Here is a 14544-nt window from a genome sequence, read left to right on the forward strand (position 1 = left end):
ATGCTTGTGTGTCCATCTGTGTATGGTATGTGCAGACAGACAGACGCACAGAGAGGTAGACAGAGGATATTCTCTGTGATAGAGAAGAAACCCTCTTACCACATTCCTATCACGAGATTTTGATAGTTAAGGTCACCCAATCCCATTGCTTCATGGCAAATAGATGGGGAAAAAGTGGAAGCAGTGACAGATTTCATTTTCGTGGGCTCCCAAATCACTGCAGATGATGACTGCAGCCATGGAATTAAAAGGCAGTTGCCCCTTGGAAGGAAAGCTATGACAAACCTAGACAGTGTTTTAAAAAACAGAGACGCACTTTGTCAACAAAGGTCCAAATTGTAAAAGCTACAGTTTTTCCAGTAGTCGTATACGATGTGAGAGTTGGACCATAAAGAAGGCTGAGCAAAGAAGAATTGATTCTTTTGAGTTGTAGTGTTGGAGAAGACTCTTGAGAGTACCTTGGACTGCCAGGAGATCAAACAAGTCAATCTTAAGGGAAATCAACCTTGAATATTCATTGGAAGGACTGATGGTGAAGCAGAGCTCCAATATTTTTGGCCACCTGATGTAAAGAGCCAACTCACTGGAAAAGACCCTGATGCTGGGAAAGATTGAAAGCAGGAGGAGAAGGGGACAGCAGAAGATGAGACGGTTGGATGGCATCACCGACTCAATGGACATGAGTTTGCACAAACCCCAGGAGATGGTGAAGGACAGGGGAGCCTGGCATGCTGCAGTCCATGGGGTTGCAACAAGGAGGTAAGGACAGCGAGGTCACTCATGAATCTACAAGCTTGCACTTGGAGACGTTGGCAGTGGATGAGTAAGGAAGCCTTTTCCCTGTCTGTGGCTCCATCGTGGGTGGGGGTCGGGGTAGGGTGCACCAGATACAGGAGCAAAGGCTCCACTGACCCATCTTGGGAATGTCCTTCCAGGGCCCAAGTACACCCAGGAAGTGGCTGATCACAGTCAAAGAAAATCTTAGAAAATCAGAGAACACAATGCTTAGGGGGACCAGCTTCTGCTCTGTCTTGTCTTAGCTCGGCAAGTACATTTCACTGCTGGTGCTCTGGTTTCTTATTTGCCACAGGCTAATCTCACCCTTCTCCAGTGTTTTCTGGAAAAGGGATTTTTCCTGGAATCCACGTGTTGCAAGGCACATGGACACAGCCGTCCAGCTCAGCCGAGCAGCGGGGTGGTCCCCAGCGAGGGCCCAGGTTTGCCTGGCACAGAATTACACACCGGGACAAGAATGTGACCCTCTCTGCCCCTCTGCTCCTGGAATATCACAGTTATGCAAATTCCTTGTGTGCAGGCTGAGGAATGTGCCCCATGCGTTTGCAGGGGCATGGAGGAGCCGCCGTCCCCAGGACAGAAACACGGTCATTAAATCATCTCCAGCAACCTGAGCATACCCGATGTTGCTATGTCCTCTTCGTGGTCTGCACCTCCTACCTTGAAGAGAGTTCTAGACCCACGTCCTTCTCAAGATCTCTGCTCAGACCGCTCTGTTTCAGAACAAAGGGAAGGTGAACCCCTCATTAGGAACAAAGTTATAATTCCCTGTTCCTGACTTCCTCCAGCACATTTGGCGCTTGGGACACACCAGGAGCAGACTCTCATCCCGGGAGTCGATAAAACCATCATTTGGGCAAAAACAAAACAAAACAAAAATCTGGCCTTAGGAAATGGTGAGTCATCTCTGTGATCCTTCCAGCTGTGCTTTGCAGTGGGGGTAATAAATCACGTGTAAATAATAATCACCAAAATCAAATGTGTGCATGCGGGAGAATTCCTTGTCATTGTTCTTCACTAATAACAGTAATTTGGATAAGTGAACTGTGTAGATATCAAATGTTCCTCATCTGTAGCTTTCAATTAGCAGGTCAAGCATTCCTGCTTCACAGGACACCACGTTTCACTTGATATTTCCTCCCTCATCACATGGGAGGTCTCGCTTCCTTTAGTTTCCCGATGCCTTTTACTGCTCTTTGATTTTCTGGCCTGGTTCTCCTTTGATGGCCCACACCACACCAGATTGGGCCACTGCAACAGCCCCAGGGCAAGGTCAGGCAGGTGGGAGTCCAAGACCAGGCAGGTGGGAGCCCCAGGTCAGGCAGGTGGGCTTTGGCTGCAGGAAGGTGATGCTGTGCCTTCCTGGCTCCTGTGCAGGGGCCCAGCCAGCCAGCCGAGGATGCCTGGCACTCCCTTCTGCTGGCCTGGCAGCGGGGCCTGTAACCTTGGCGAGCAGAGGTCAGGGACCCAGCAGCATGAGGAGTGCTTAGCCAAGGAAGCACCAGACAAGATGATTCGGAAAATTCAAGGAGGGCAGACGAAAGGAAGGACCACGCAGGTACAGACCCTTCAGGAAACTCCATCTGCAGACGAGGTTAGCCATGGGTGGCAGCATCATGCATGTAAGGGCTGGAATCATGTGAGAGAAGGCACACAGACGGCTCAGGATGAGGAGCCCTCCCTGGGGCAGGGGTTCTGCGAATGCCTCTGGGGAGTGGGGCTGTAGCAGGGACCCTGCCCCAGCGACTGCTCGTTCCTGGACCGTCCATCTTCTCCTTAAATGGTTGGTGTAGGCCGAGTCCAGGATTAGATTGCTGGTAGGCTCTCTGCTGTTTCTTCAAGCTCACAGGGCCCTGATGTCGCCACAGCAGCTGTGGGCTCAGCCTCAGTGAACAAAGAGCCCAGAGGCCCGGTGACCAGTGGTGAGGGAGGCCGGGTGCCGGACAGGCTGGGCTTTCAGCCTCGCAAGGCCGGGGGTCCAGGCAGCTCCGGCCCTGCCAGCCCTCAGTACCTGGCACCGTCCGCTCTCTGAGGTCCTCGGAGCCCGAGCGCTGAGGGTGGAGGGCCTAGCTCAGGGTCTCAGCCATGTGCTCTTCAGCAAGCTTCATAAGCTCTGATGTGGAGTTTCCCATGAGGCCCCCAGAGGCACTGGGGTGGGCTGTCCCTGCTCAGTACTCAGGGCTACAACCCCGGCCACTGTCCCCGCTGGTGGCAGGGATCCTTCCAGGAGCAGGGGTTCAGGGGGTGGGTGTCTAGAACTCACCAGACGAGACAGACCGGGGGGCCCAGAGTAAGCCCTCAGTGTGTCAGCGTGGGATGGGCAGCAGGGCTGGGACAGGCCCCGGATGCACGAGATCACCCGGCCCTTGGGGGAGGTGGCGGCCCAGCGGCAGGCCCAGGGCGGGCCTTCCTGCTCCCCTGACCAGAGTCCTATTCCCAGGGTCCTGCCCTCCCAGCTTGCCTTTCTCTCCTTCCAGGATGCACTTCAGGACGAGGTGGGCCCTCTGCCTCCTACCTGCTGGCCCTGAGTGAGGGGCTCACACATGTCCAACATTCTAGACAGGTTCTTCTAGCGACAGCAGGGCAGGAAATAAAGATTTCAAACAGAAAAATCGAGGACTACGCAACTGGGCCAAGCCCAGGCCGACATCCGGTCACACTAGCAGCAGAGGGGGTCCCGGGGGGCAGCCTGAGCTGTGCATTTCCTAGAGCCTTGGGTCCTCTTGAGTGGAACCCTGCCCCGTCCCCCTCCCACCACGAGCTTGGGGCTGGGCTCCGGGCCTGAGACGGGGCTCCAGTCACTTTGGGGACAGGGCAATGTTAACCCTAGACGCCCTGGCCACTCCCAGGAGGACGTGAGGACCGGTGCCCTTAATCCAAGGGAGTGTCGTCCTCTGTGCACTTCCCCACCTCCCCGAGGTGTTCGTTTCAGGAACCATGACTTAGTTTTCAAAGCAGAGAATACAAAACCCAAGACAATGTGGCCCTTCCCCGGGCCACTCCCCACTCATGTTCCATCCCCCAGGGACGTCTCCCTCCAACTTGCACGACGAGGGCTCGTGCGGCCTCTGCTGAGCGGGAGCTGCTCACGGGTCTTCCTGGTGTGTGGGTGTCAGCACCTCCTGGCCCCTGCACAGCGAGTGGCCCCCGGTGGCAATCAGCGACTCTATGGAACTGATGAATCAGCTACAGAGCTTGGGGAGCAGTTGACACATTATGTGTTTGCCTGGGTCTGTCTGCTTTGGACTTGCCTGATGGACATTGCTCACCTGGCCTTAAATCCTTCCTCTTCCGGTAAAGTGAAATTTGGATCAAACTAATAACCACATTTGGCTCAGAACCCATACACTTAGCACGTTTCCTGTCTCAAAATTCCTACCACATTGGGGACAGCTCCTTCATCCTCGGCGAGAGAGACAGCAACCTGGATAAACCACCCTTCCAGCCAAGGGTGGAAATTATCCTCGGAGAAAACAAGTTCAAGCATCTTAAAAATAGCACATTCTGGAGACTGGTCACGTGGACACGGGTATATTTCTGGACTGTCTCCGCTCCGAGGCTTCTGTGGGCTCCTGGAAAGGAGCCAAGGTCCTAATCTGTCTAAATTACCTTCTGCTGGAGTAAGGGTCACCGGGTCAAACAGAGATGTGGAAAAACAACAGTGTAATGGCTGTTTTGCCCAGAAAACAAGGGGACCCTTCACAGATACCACTAGACAGGCCACAGGGCCTTTCTGAGAAGGGGTGGGCAGGTGAAACTAAGTAAGCTATGAGGTCAATGTGGGTCTGTCCAGACCCCTCCCTGCTGCCCACCAGTCATGCTTTTCATCTTTCCAGTCCCTGACAGTGTCTGAAGCACTTGCTGGGGGCCAAGTGAGTGACCAAGATAAGAGTTCACTGATGGATGAAGGGTCTGACCGCCGAGGCCATGCCAGCTCTGGGACGTGGGCTCTGCACCAAGCCCCAAGGCCACCAACGTCAGACAAGTCAAAGCACTGTGGTGGTGACCCACACGCCTGCAGTGACGAGCAGAAGGGCCAAGTTCACAGTGGGGAGGACAGGCCTGTCTGAGTTGGGATAGGGAGGCCAGGTCAGCATTACCAGGTCCAAGAAATACATAAAAACTAGAGTGTGTCATGGCTTGACAGTAATATATTAATAGCAAGTGAATTTAGGCCAGGAATGTTGGGTAGGCCTGACATTCAACAGACTACAAAAGACAAGCCATAAGACTATCCCAATAGACACAGAAAACAGATTTGATAAAATTCAACACCTGTTCATGACAGCAACTCTCGGTACACTAGGAACAGAAGAGACTTCCCTCAATATGATTTAAAAAAAAAAAAAAAGCTCTACAGAAAAACCACAGCTAACATCACACCTTATACGAAAACTTTGGACTCTATCCCTATGAAATCGGGAGCAAGGCAAGAGTGACCTCTGTCCTCTCTTCTGTTCACTATTGTACTGGAGATCTTAATGCACAAAGTAAGAAAGGAAACAAAACATGTAAATATTAGGTGATCATAATAACAGAACTGTCTTTATTCATAAGCAACATGACTATCCATGCAGAAAATCCTAAAAAAATCTACAAAACAAAAAACTGCTACAATAACTGTAATGTTACAAGACACAAGGTCAATATAAGAACTGTCAATGGTATTTCTGTATGTTTGCAATGAATGATTTAAAATATAGTTGAAACACAACAGTAATTAAAATTCACACCAAAACCATAAATTATTAAGGATCTAGTTAATAAAACAGATGTAAGACTACACACTGAAACTATAAAATATATCTTAGAGAAATAAGAAACATTAATTTAATTATTAAATCAAATTATTTAGTTATTACATTAAAATATTACATAAATAGATATACCATGTTTGTGAACAGAAGACTCACTCAAAATTTCTAAGATGCCAATCCTCCTCAAATTGATCTACAAATTGGATACAATCTCCATCAACCCCAACAATCTTTTTTTCTCCAGAAATTGACAAGTTCTTTTTTTAAATGTATGTGACATGCCAAAAAACAATTAGAACACCCAGAACATACTTGAGGGGAAAAAAAACTAGCTTGAAGAATTACATTCTCCAATTTCAGGACTTACCGTAGAGCAACAGTAATGAGCCAATATGGCATCTACAAGCGCAGAATGGGGAGATGGGGGTAAACAAGCGCATCTACAGAACAGAAGCCAGAAACAGACTCACACTGATGCAGTAATTAACTTCTAACAAAGGTGCCGAAGCGATTCATTCCAGGAAGGAAAGGAAAGTCATTCTGATGTCTGGAGCTGGGACAGAAAGACACCTCTGTGAGGAGCACGTGGTCTCCCCTCCTCTCTCCTTTAGCATGCTCACGGAGTACGTGCATAATTGCAGAAGCGAAGCCAGCAAGATTTACAGGAAAATACGTTTTCACCCTTCAGTCGGCAAAACTCTCCCAGAACACAGAAAGCACAACCCAAACCTTTCAGGAAAAAATTGAGGCTTCCTCTGCTGCTACTGCTGCTAAGTCACTTCAGTCATGTCCGACTCTGTGCGACCCCATAGACAGCAGCCCACCAGGCTCCCCCATCCCTGGGATTGTCCAGGCAAGAACACTGGAGTGGGTTGCCATTTCCTTCTCCAATGCATGTACACAGATGGCCAAGCAGGGCACGAGCTGGGGGGAGCGCTCCCAGATAAATCTCCCAGAGGACCGTTATCGAAAACACTCAGGGCTACGACTGCTCAGTGAAAAGACAAACACCCCAATTACTAGTATATATAAAATAGATAATTAGTAAGGACCTACTGTAGAACACAAGGAACTCGACTCAACACTCTGAAACAACTTCTATGGGAAAATAATCTAAAAAAGAGAGCATGCTAAGTCACTTCAGTCGTGTCTTGACTTTTTGTGACCCCCTGGACTGTAGTCCACCAGGTTCTTCTGTCCATGGGATTCTCCAGACAGGAATATGCGAATGGGGTGCCATTTCCACCTCCGGGGTATCTTCCTGACCCAGGGATCGAACCTGGGTCTCTTAGTCTCCTGCATCAGCAAGCAGGTTCTTTACCACTAGTGCCACCTGAGAAGCCCCCTAGAAAAGAATGAATGCCATGTATACGCACAACTGATTCGCTTCGCTATACACCTGAAACTAACACAACGTTGTAAATTAACCACACGCCAATAAAAGTCACCAAAAAGCAGGACTGGAGGCCTACTGGACACTTCACAAAGGAGACAAATGAGTGACCAAAATTCCCAAGAAAAAAGTACTCAACGTAACTAGTCACCAGGAAAGGCACCATGAGATGCCCAAGTGTCCCCTCAAATGGCTCAGGCCAAAAAGAATGACAACACAGCATTCCCATCACCTAGACGGCCAACTCTCTCATCCACTGTCGCTGGGCCTATAGAGGAAAGAGAGCCATCGGTTTGGAGAACTGCTGGGAATTTCCTCTGAAGTTAAACATGGGCCTTCACAGGACCAAAAGCCCTGTTTCTAGACACTCACCCAGGGAAAAAAATAATGTTTGAAAAAAAATAAAACCAAACAAAAACATGCAAACAAACAAAAGCCTGCCTAGAGACATCCTATAACAGCTTTATTTATTAAAGCCCCAAATTAGAAGCCACCCAAGTAGCCATCAACAGGAGAACAGATAAACAAATTTTGCCATATTCATATAATAGAATATTACTCAGCAATCAGAAAGGAATGAACTACGAACACCTGCAGAAAGAAACACAGATGCCTCTCAAAAGCATGATGCTGAAAGAAGAAACCGAGATGTCAAGAGGGCCTGGTTCAGATTCTGAGAGGCCCCGAGGCAGGCCAATGGTGTGTGTGTTGACAGAAGTCAGGTGTGTAGGTGCAGCAGAGTTGAGGGCGACTCTGGAAGGATGTGGGCCCTCCTGTGTCGTGACCAGGGAGAATGCACATAATGCCACCACACCATACAGCTGATCCTGCTAACACGCGTGTGCATGCCACTACATGTGATCTACACTGCCATCAGATAAGCTGCTAAAGTTACGTTAAAGGAAGGAAAACACAGCATTTTCAATTCTAAGATTTAAGGAAAGATAACAGTTCCTTTTTCCCCAAGTCAACTTTCAAACAGCATATCCATCTATAAACCATATTCATGAAAACAACCAAACAGCCACCAAAATCCAGTATGAAAGAAGGTGAAAGTTGCTCAGTCATGTCCGACTCTTTGCAACCCCATAGAGTTCTCCAGGCCAGAATACTGGAGTGGGTAGCCTTTCCCTTCTCCAGGGGTAGCTTCCAAACCCAGGAATTGAACCAGGGTCTTCCACTTTGCAGACAGATTCTTTACCAGCTGAGCCACGAGGGAAGCCCAAGAATACTGGAGTGGTTAGCCTATCCCTTCTCCAGTGGGTCTTCCTGACCCAGGAATCAAACCAGGGTCTCCCACATTACAGGCGGATTCTTTAGCAGTTGAGCTCCCAGGGAATCTACTATAGTGTCTGTCAAAATCCTACACAGCTCATACAGATGATGTTACAGGAAATATTTGATCACGGAAGAAGTTCACAGTCTTAAGTGACTATCTCAGCTTATTAAACCGGATGTGCAATGTGATTTCCAACTCATAAAATGTTTCCCTGTGTGTGTGCTTACATACACAAAAAAGGCTAGAAGGATTTATAGCAAAACAATGACTACTTTTAGGTAGTGGAATTACATGTGATTTTATTTCTTAATGCACTTGACATTTTCAAAATTGTCAACAGTGAATATATGTTACTACCATACTGAGAGGAGAACTATTTTCAAAAAGTAAAATTTAGACCCTGATACTGGGAAAGACTGAAGGCAAAAGGAGAAGGCAGAAGAGGATGAAATGGCTGGATGGCATCACCACCTCAATGGACATGAACTTGAGCAAGCTCCAGGAGACAGAGGAGGACAGGGAAGCCTGGAGTGCTGCAGTCCACGGGGTTGCAAAGAGCTGGACACAACTGAGCAACTGAACAACAACAATACCAGCTGCTCAGAAGCTCTTGGGCTGGAACTTCTGTGAAGCTCGCCTGCCTCTCTGTAATTACTCATTCTATCCCAGTTCTTCACACTTAAATCAAAATGTCTATGATCCTCAACCAGGTACATTATTGTCAAAGAGATGACAAAGTACAAGTTTTCTGTAAAGCAATTTCAAAAGCCTAAAGCACTATAAAACTATGAAGTCAGTCTGATGCGTTTCTGTCCACCCAACTATAAGACACACGACTTTGGCGACTTGGACTAAAATTATCTTGTCTGTCTCATGAAACCTAGTTTTCTCATATTTTCCTCCACGAAAGTCCCTTATAAACACCTTCTTACCTCCAGTCCAAGGCATTCCACCATTTTCCAGACCTCCAACCTTCTTCATCTCCCTCAGTGCCTCACGGGCAGGCTGGCTATATTGCCTGTACTTGAGTCTTGGACGTGTTGCTCTGAGGTTCATGGCTGTGCTTAACGTGTACCAAAAAAAAAAAGTTGTAAGCATTTTTAAACCATTATAACCCCTCAGACTCTCCCTAACAGCTCAGTGCAGTTCTCTCAGGAATGAGCACAGCGTGGAACATGTCTTGTTGGTAAGTATGCGTTGCTCACTGCGGATCTGCAAGGACAAACTCAGGTTTCATAACTTTGCTGTTTCTTCCTTGGACTTCCAGCCAGCACGTGGCAAGAGGAAAGGGAAGAGATTTTTTTTAATTTCAAGGTCGCAGTATTTGTAAAACTTTCTCTTCTGCTCTGGGGAATTTGCAGTCTCAGAAACGTCAAAGCGAGTCACGTCAGTGGCCAAGCACAGACAGAGCTCAGACTGAACTTAAAGGCCGTTCTGGAGGGTCTGGGCTGGACTGCGGCCACCCTGATAGGAAATAGGCATATATATTTAAAAGAAATCCTGGATGTGCCTGACAACCACAGTGACCACATGCACCCTGACTTGATACCCATCAAGAAAGGTTAACAGATGCTCCTCAGAGATGAAGGACTGGTCTTTGCCAGAGGCGCTTGGGATCAGCTTAGTCACAGGACAGCAGCGAAGACCCAACAGCAGCATTAATAGCCCGAACCAATGCCTGAAGAAGAAACATTTTGACAACGCTTCAAGAGGCAAACGTGAGCTGTGGAACCTGCTTCCTCCACTCCTAGGCACACCTCCCAGGGTTACCAGGGAGGCTGTGCGGGTGGGCGCACAAGTATCTCCCTCCCAGGACACGAAAACTCTCACAGCCAGGCTCCAGGACAATGATTGTTCCCACCTGTTTGCAGAATCGCTCAGCAGCGTCTTTGTGGGGCTGTGTGCGCGCACGTGTGTGGTGCGCGTGGCGGCATACATGTGAGACCACACAGAATCTGTACCTGTCCGTCTCTATTCTGATGCACATGGAGCAGGGAGGCTCCTGCTGCCATTCACGGGGCAGCTGGCTGGAGGCTGCGTCTGGCACGTCCCTGACACCCAGGGAACCTGTGTGACTGGGTCTCTCTGGGCTTTCCTGACCCCTCCTGGAAAACGCAGGTGTCTCCCTTAACTGCTCAGGGCTCATCCTGATGGGCTTTCGCTGACAGGATGTCTCATTTTTAATTTAAAATAGTAACAACACAAGCTTTATTTGTGAGCATGACAACAGAGTTAAGAAAGTGATTGAGTGTGCGAGGACCTGGAGGAGGGCCAGGACAGAGGGCCTGTCCATCCTCCCCCATCCTGGATGCGCTGGAGGTCAAGACTGTGTGCGAGTTTCCCAGCTGAACCAGAAGTATCCCAGACGCTCGGAGACATCCCCTCAAGTTAGGACATACTCAAGTTATGCACAGAATGTTCAACTTGACTTCTCGGTGGAGCACTGGCAGGGCCTCCGGAAGGGCCAGAGAAGCCCACAGCATCCTCGGAGGCCGGTCACCGGGGTCCAGGGCCAGCCGCCTGCGCCGAAACTCTGAGCCAGTCCCCGTGTGGAACGAGACTGCTGACAGCTCACAGCTGGTCCCCCCAGCCGCCCGGAGCTCTCCTGGGCGCTCTCCAGGGCTGGATAAACAGCTCAGCTGGGGCCAAAGTCAGTTTAGAGACTTGTTCACACTCTGACAAGTCGCTCCCTCCCTCCTCAACTCCACACCCTCGCGTGGCCCGGATGTGCACAGGGTGACCTCGGGCCCAGCGCCTGTCTCCCCTGGGCTCCAGGAGGGCCTGCTGCTCTAGCAGGAAGGTTGGCTCTTAGCATGCTGAGCCCCAACACGCAAATGGGGCACCCTCAGCATGTCAAATCTATGAGGGCATGGCCCCCAGGAGAAAGGATGCTTTCTCAGGACAGGACCCTGGTCACTCAGCTCAGAACTCCAAGTACAGTGGTGGCCTGGGTCTCGGTTCCCCCTCCAGGCATGGCTGACAGGGCTCCCCATGATAGCGGGGATAGGGCCTGCTCGCCTGGGAAGGAAAAGCCACCGAGGTCCTAGGCCGGCAGCGGGGAGAAGCCAGGCGCTACCTTGTCACCGGGAAGGAAAATGCTAAGGCAGACAGAGCCGTGGTCAGAGGAGGTCTGAGCAGGAGCTCAAACACTGGCAGTGCCCTGAGGAGCATGCGCCTGAGCGACTCAGAGCTGTTCTAGGCAGCATTCACGTACCCTCTCCTTACAACCCCGCCACCCCAGTCCCAAAAGTCTACACCTCCACCCCCTACAAACAGGACTCAACACACAGGCAGTTCAGTGCTGCAGACTCAATGTGCCCCTAGGAATCTGCATGTTGAAACCTAACCCGTAATATGACGGTGCTGGGAGGTGGGCCTTCAGGAGGGCCCTCATGATGGGGTTCACGTCCTCGTGAAGGCAAACCCAGAAGGCTCCCTCACCCCGTGAAGACACACGGATGGGGAATCGAGTCCTCACCAGACCCTGGATCTCAGGCACCATGATCTTCCTAGACTCTGGAGGCTGAGGAACAAACATCTGTTGGTCACAAGTCACCTGGTCTGTGGTGTTCTGTCACTGCAATGAGCAGACTGACAGCAGGCCATCGGCCCCATCACACCTTCCATGAGGACGAGCAGGGCTGTGACCCTAGATGATGGAGAGCCAGGAGACTGAGACAGCAGGGCATCGGCCCCGTCACATCTTCCATGAGGAAGAGCAGGGCTGTGACCCCAGGTGGTGGAGATCCAGGAGCCCTGTCTTTATGAGGATATGTGGCCCAGAAGGGAAGCCAGCCTGCAGGTGGGGGATGGTGGATACTTAGGGGCTTGGCCTTTCTTTGTGAACAAGATTTGTAAGCTCCACCGGCAACCATTTCTCAATAGGAATTCACTGATGTAAATTTTTTTTAATTCTCAGGACTTTGCTTATTATTTTTCTTTTTCCTAAATGTGTATTATGAATAGAGCTGGTTTTTAAGACTAAGCCAGAGGCCCTGGAAAAGCAAGAGAAGGGAATTCATTTTGTTTTTAATACACTTGAACTCTGGAGGCATCTTTTCCTCTCTGTGTATGGTTCAAATAGACTTAATGCATTTAGGGGACATCGGAAAAGACCCTGATGCTGGGAAAGTTGGAAGGCAGGAGGAGAAGGGGTGACAGAGGATGAGATGGTTGATGGCATCACCAATTCTATCGACATGAGTTTCAGCAAACTTCAGGAGATGGTGAAGGACAGGGAAGCCTGGCATGCTGCAGTCCATGCGGTTGCAAAGAGTCGGACATGCCTTAGTGACTGAACAACAACAAATGTGTACCTATGACATTTTACCTTTGGGGGATCAGAATTTCTGCCACACAGACTTGGCACCTGAAGCAGAGATAGGCCCCACCCACAGCAGCCCAGCTGTGCCAGCCGCACCATCACAGGCACCCAGCAGAGCCAGTGGTCTCGGACATGGCTGCACACCTCTGTTCTACCCAAGACACACAAGTCCCAGGACAGCCTTTCCTATATAAGCAAACTGTGCGTAACCGTCCAGGCTGGAGCCCGAGCAGCGACAGAGATGGGCGCCACTTTCTCCCTCTGGGCCGTAAGAGGGAGACCAGCGTGTCCTGGAGTCACAGCTGCAAGCCCTCTGCACAGCCACAAACAGGCAGCCCAGGAGGCTCCCGTCAGCAACAAGCCCGCTGCCCCTTTTCACATCTGAGCTCTTCCAGCCTCCTGCCAGGACTACAGCCCTAAGTCTAGGAATGGGGAACAGCCAGATGTGCCTGGGAGAGCCCCCTGTGCTTGCTCCTGAGGAGACCCATGCTGCAGAGAGAAAAAAAGCTGCTTCCATGCAGAGTTCTCCTGAATTTGGAGGACACGGGATGGGGGTCACTGAGTGGGGACTGGCCAGCCAGGACCGAACCGCTCCCAGACCCACTTCCTGGGCAGACCCTGGCTGAACCCGCGGTGCAGAACTAACCACAAAGGTCTTACTTAACATGGACTCTTGAAGCCAAAGCCTGGCCAATTTTGTCTGTGTGGTTTGAGGCAAGTTTCGGTTTACTCAGAACAGAAATAGAGAAAAAATTCTTATGCAAAAAAGCGAAACACATCAGACAGCTAAGGGGTGATTTTATCAGGCTGTTGCCCCAGGAAGGATGTGCACTATTGAAAACTTGGGGTCTTATCAGAGGGAATAAATAATGAGTCACTGCGGCCCCAGAAGCCACATGGGGATGGGTGAGACGGGTCTCACCTGGCAATGTGTGAGAACCAGGGGGGGTCTTTCGTGGGTGACCACTGCTGGCAGCACCAAGTGTGGGGTGCTGTCATAATATGGGCTGCATCCGCCAGAGCACAGGGCTTCTCACCTGCCTCCAGGTACAGGGCATACACCCAGAGCCCAGCACCAGCCCCAAGGCATCAAATCAGTTGACTGGGACACCCTCCAGGGAGCCTGACTGGACCGCTGTTCATATGGGGACATGACCCATGACAGGCTCCACCAGCACCTTCCCTTCTCGGGAAGATGAGACCAGGAGACAGAATGGGAGGACGCAGACCCACCAGCAGAGGACAGAGAGGTTGAGAAGCCACGTGGACAAAGCCTGAGACAGCAGGGCCAGGGGTGTCAAGAGGAAGCCAGGAGGAAGGGCTGGGAACTGGGGAAGGGGAGGCAAAGACAGAGAGAACCACACCCAGTCACTGACCCACTGCCACTGGCAGCTGAGAGCACAGCCTCCTGAGGAGCGGGGGCCTGGACCCTGAGTCATCATTCCCAGTGCATCCTTTGTGGCCACCCTGCCCCGGAAAATCTGCTTTGAGGATCTAACATAGTCTGTGTAATTCTACGATTAATAAAAACATTAAGTGTTTTATTTTGTTACAAATTTTACCATATACACATAAACAAAAAGAAAAATAAAAAATCACCTCTTTGGTTCCACCAGCCAGAGAAAGTATTAGTATTTAGTAAAGTATTTAGTAGATGAGTTTATTTTTTTCTGTATTTACTCAGACAGACTTAACCAACCATATATTTTGGTCTCACCTTTCTGAGAGGTTTAAAAAAATTAGATGAGCTCACAATAAAACAAGAAAAATCTAGTAAGGTTTTCAAATGCAAACTGTAGTCTGTTTAAAAGACTCAAAGATTTATTTACAGACTAGAGACCTAAGCTTTTCAAATATTTTGGTGTTGAAGTTTTATTCCTTTTATGAAATATTCAGTGGTTTTAGATCAAAGAGGGACCAACTGTTGATCTGATTTTGATTTTTGTTTTTTAATTTTCAAATGTTCTTAGTTTTTAGCAAAACTAAAAACTGACAA

The sequence above is a fragment of the Ovis canadensis genome, chromosome 10 (genome assembly GCF_042477335.2).
Source record: "Ovis canadensis isolate MfBH-ARS-UI-01 breed Bighorn chromosome 10, ARS-UI_OviCan_v2, whole genome shotgun sequence".
In the NCBI taxonomy this organism is placed as follows: Eukaryota; Metazoa; Chordata; class Mammalia; order Artiodactyla; family Bovidae; genus Ovis; species Ovis canadensis.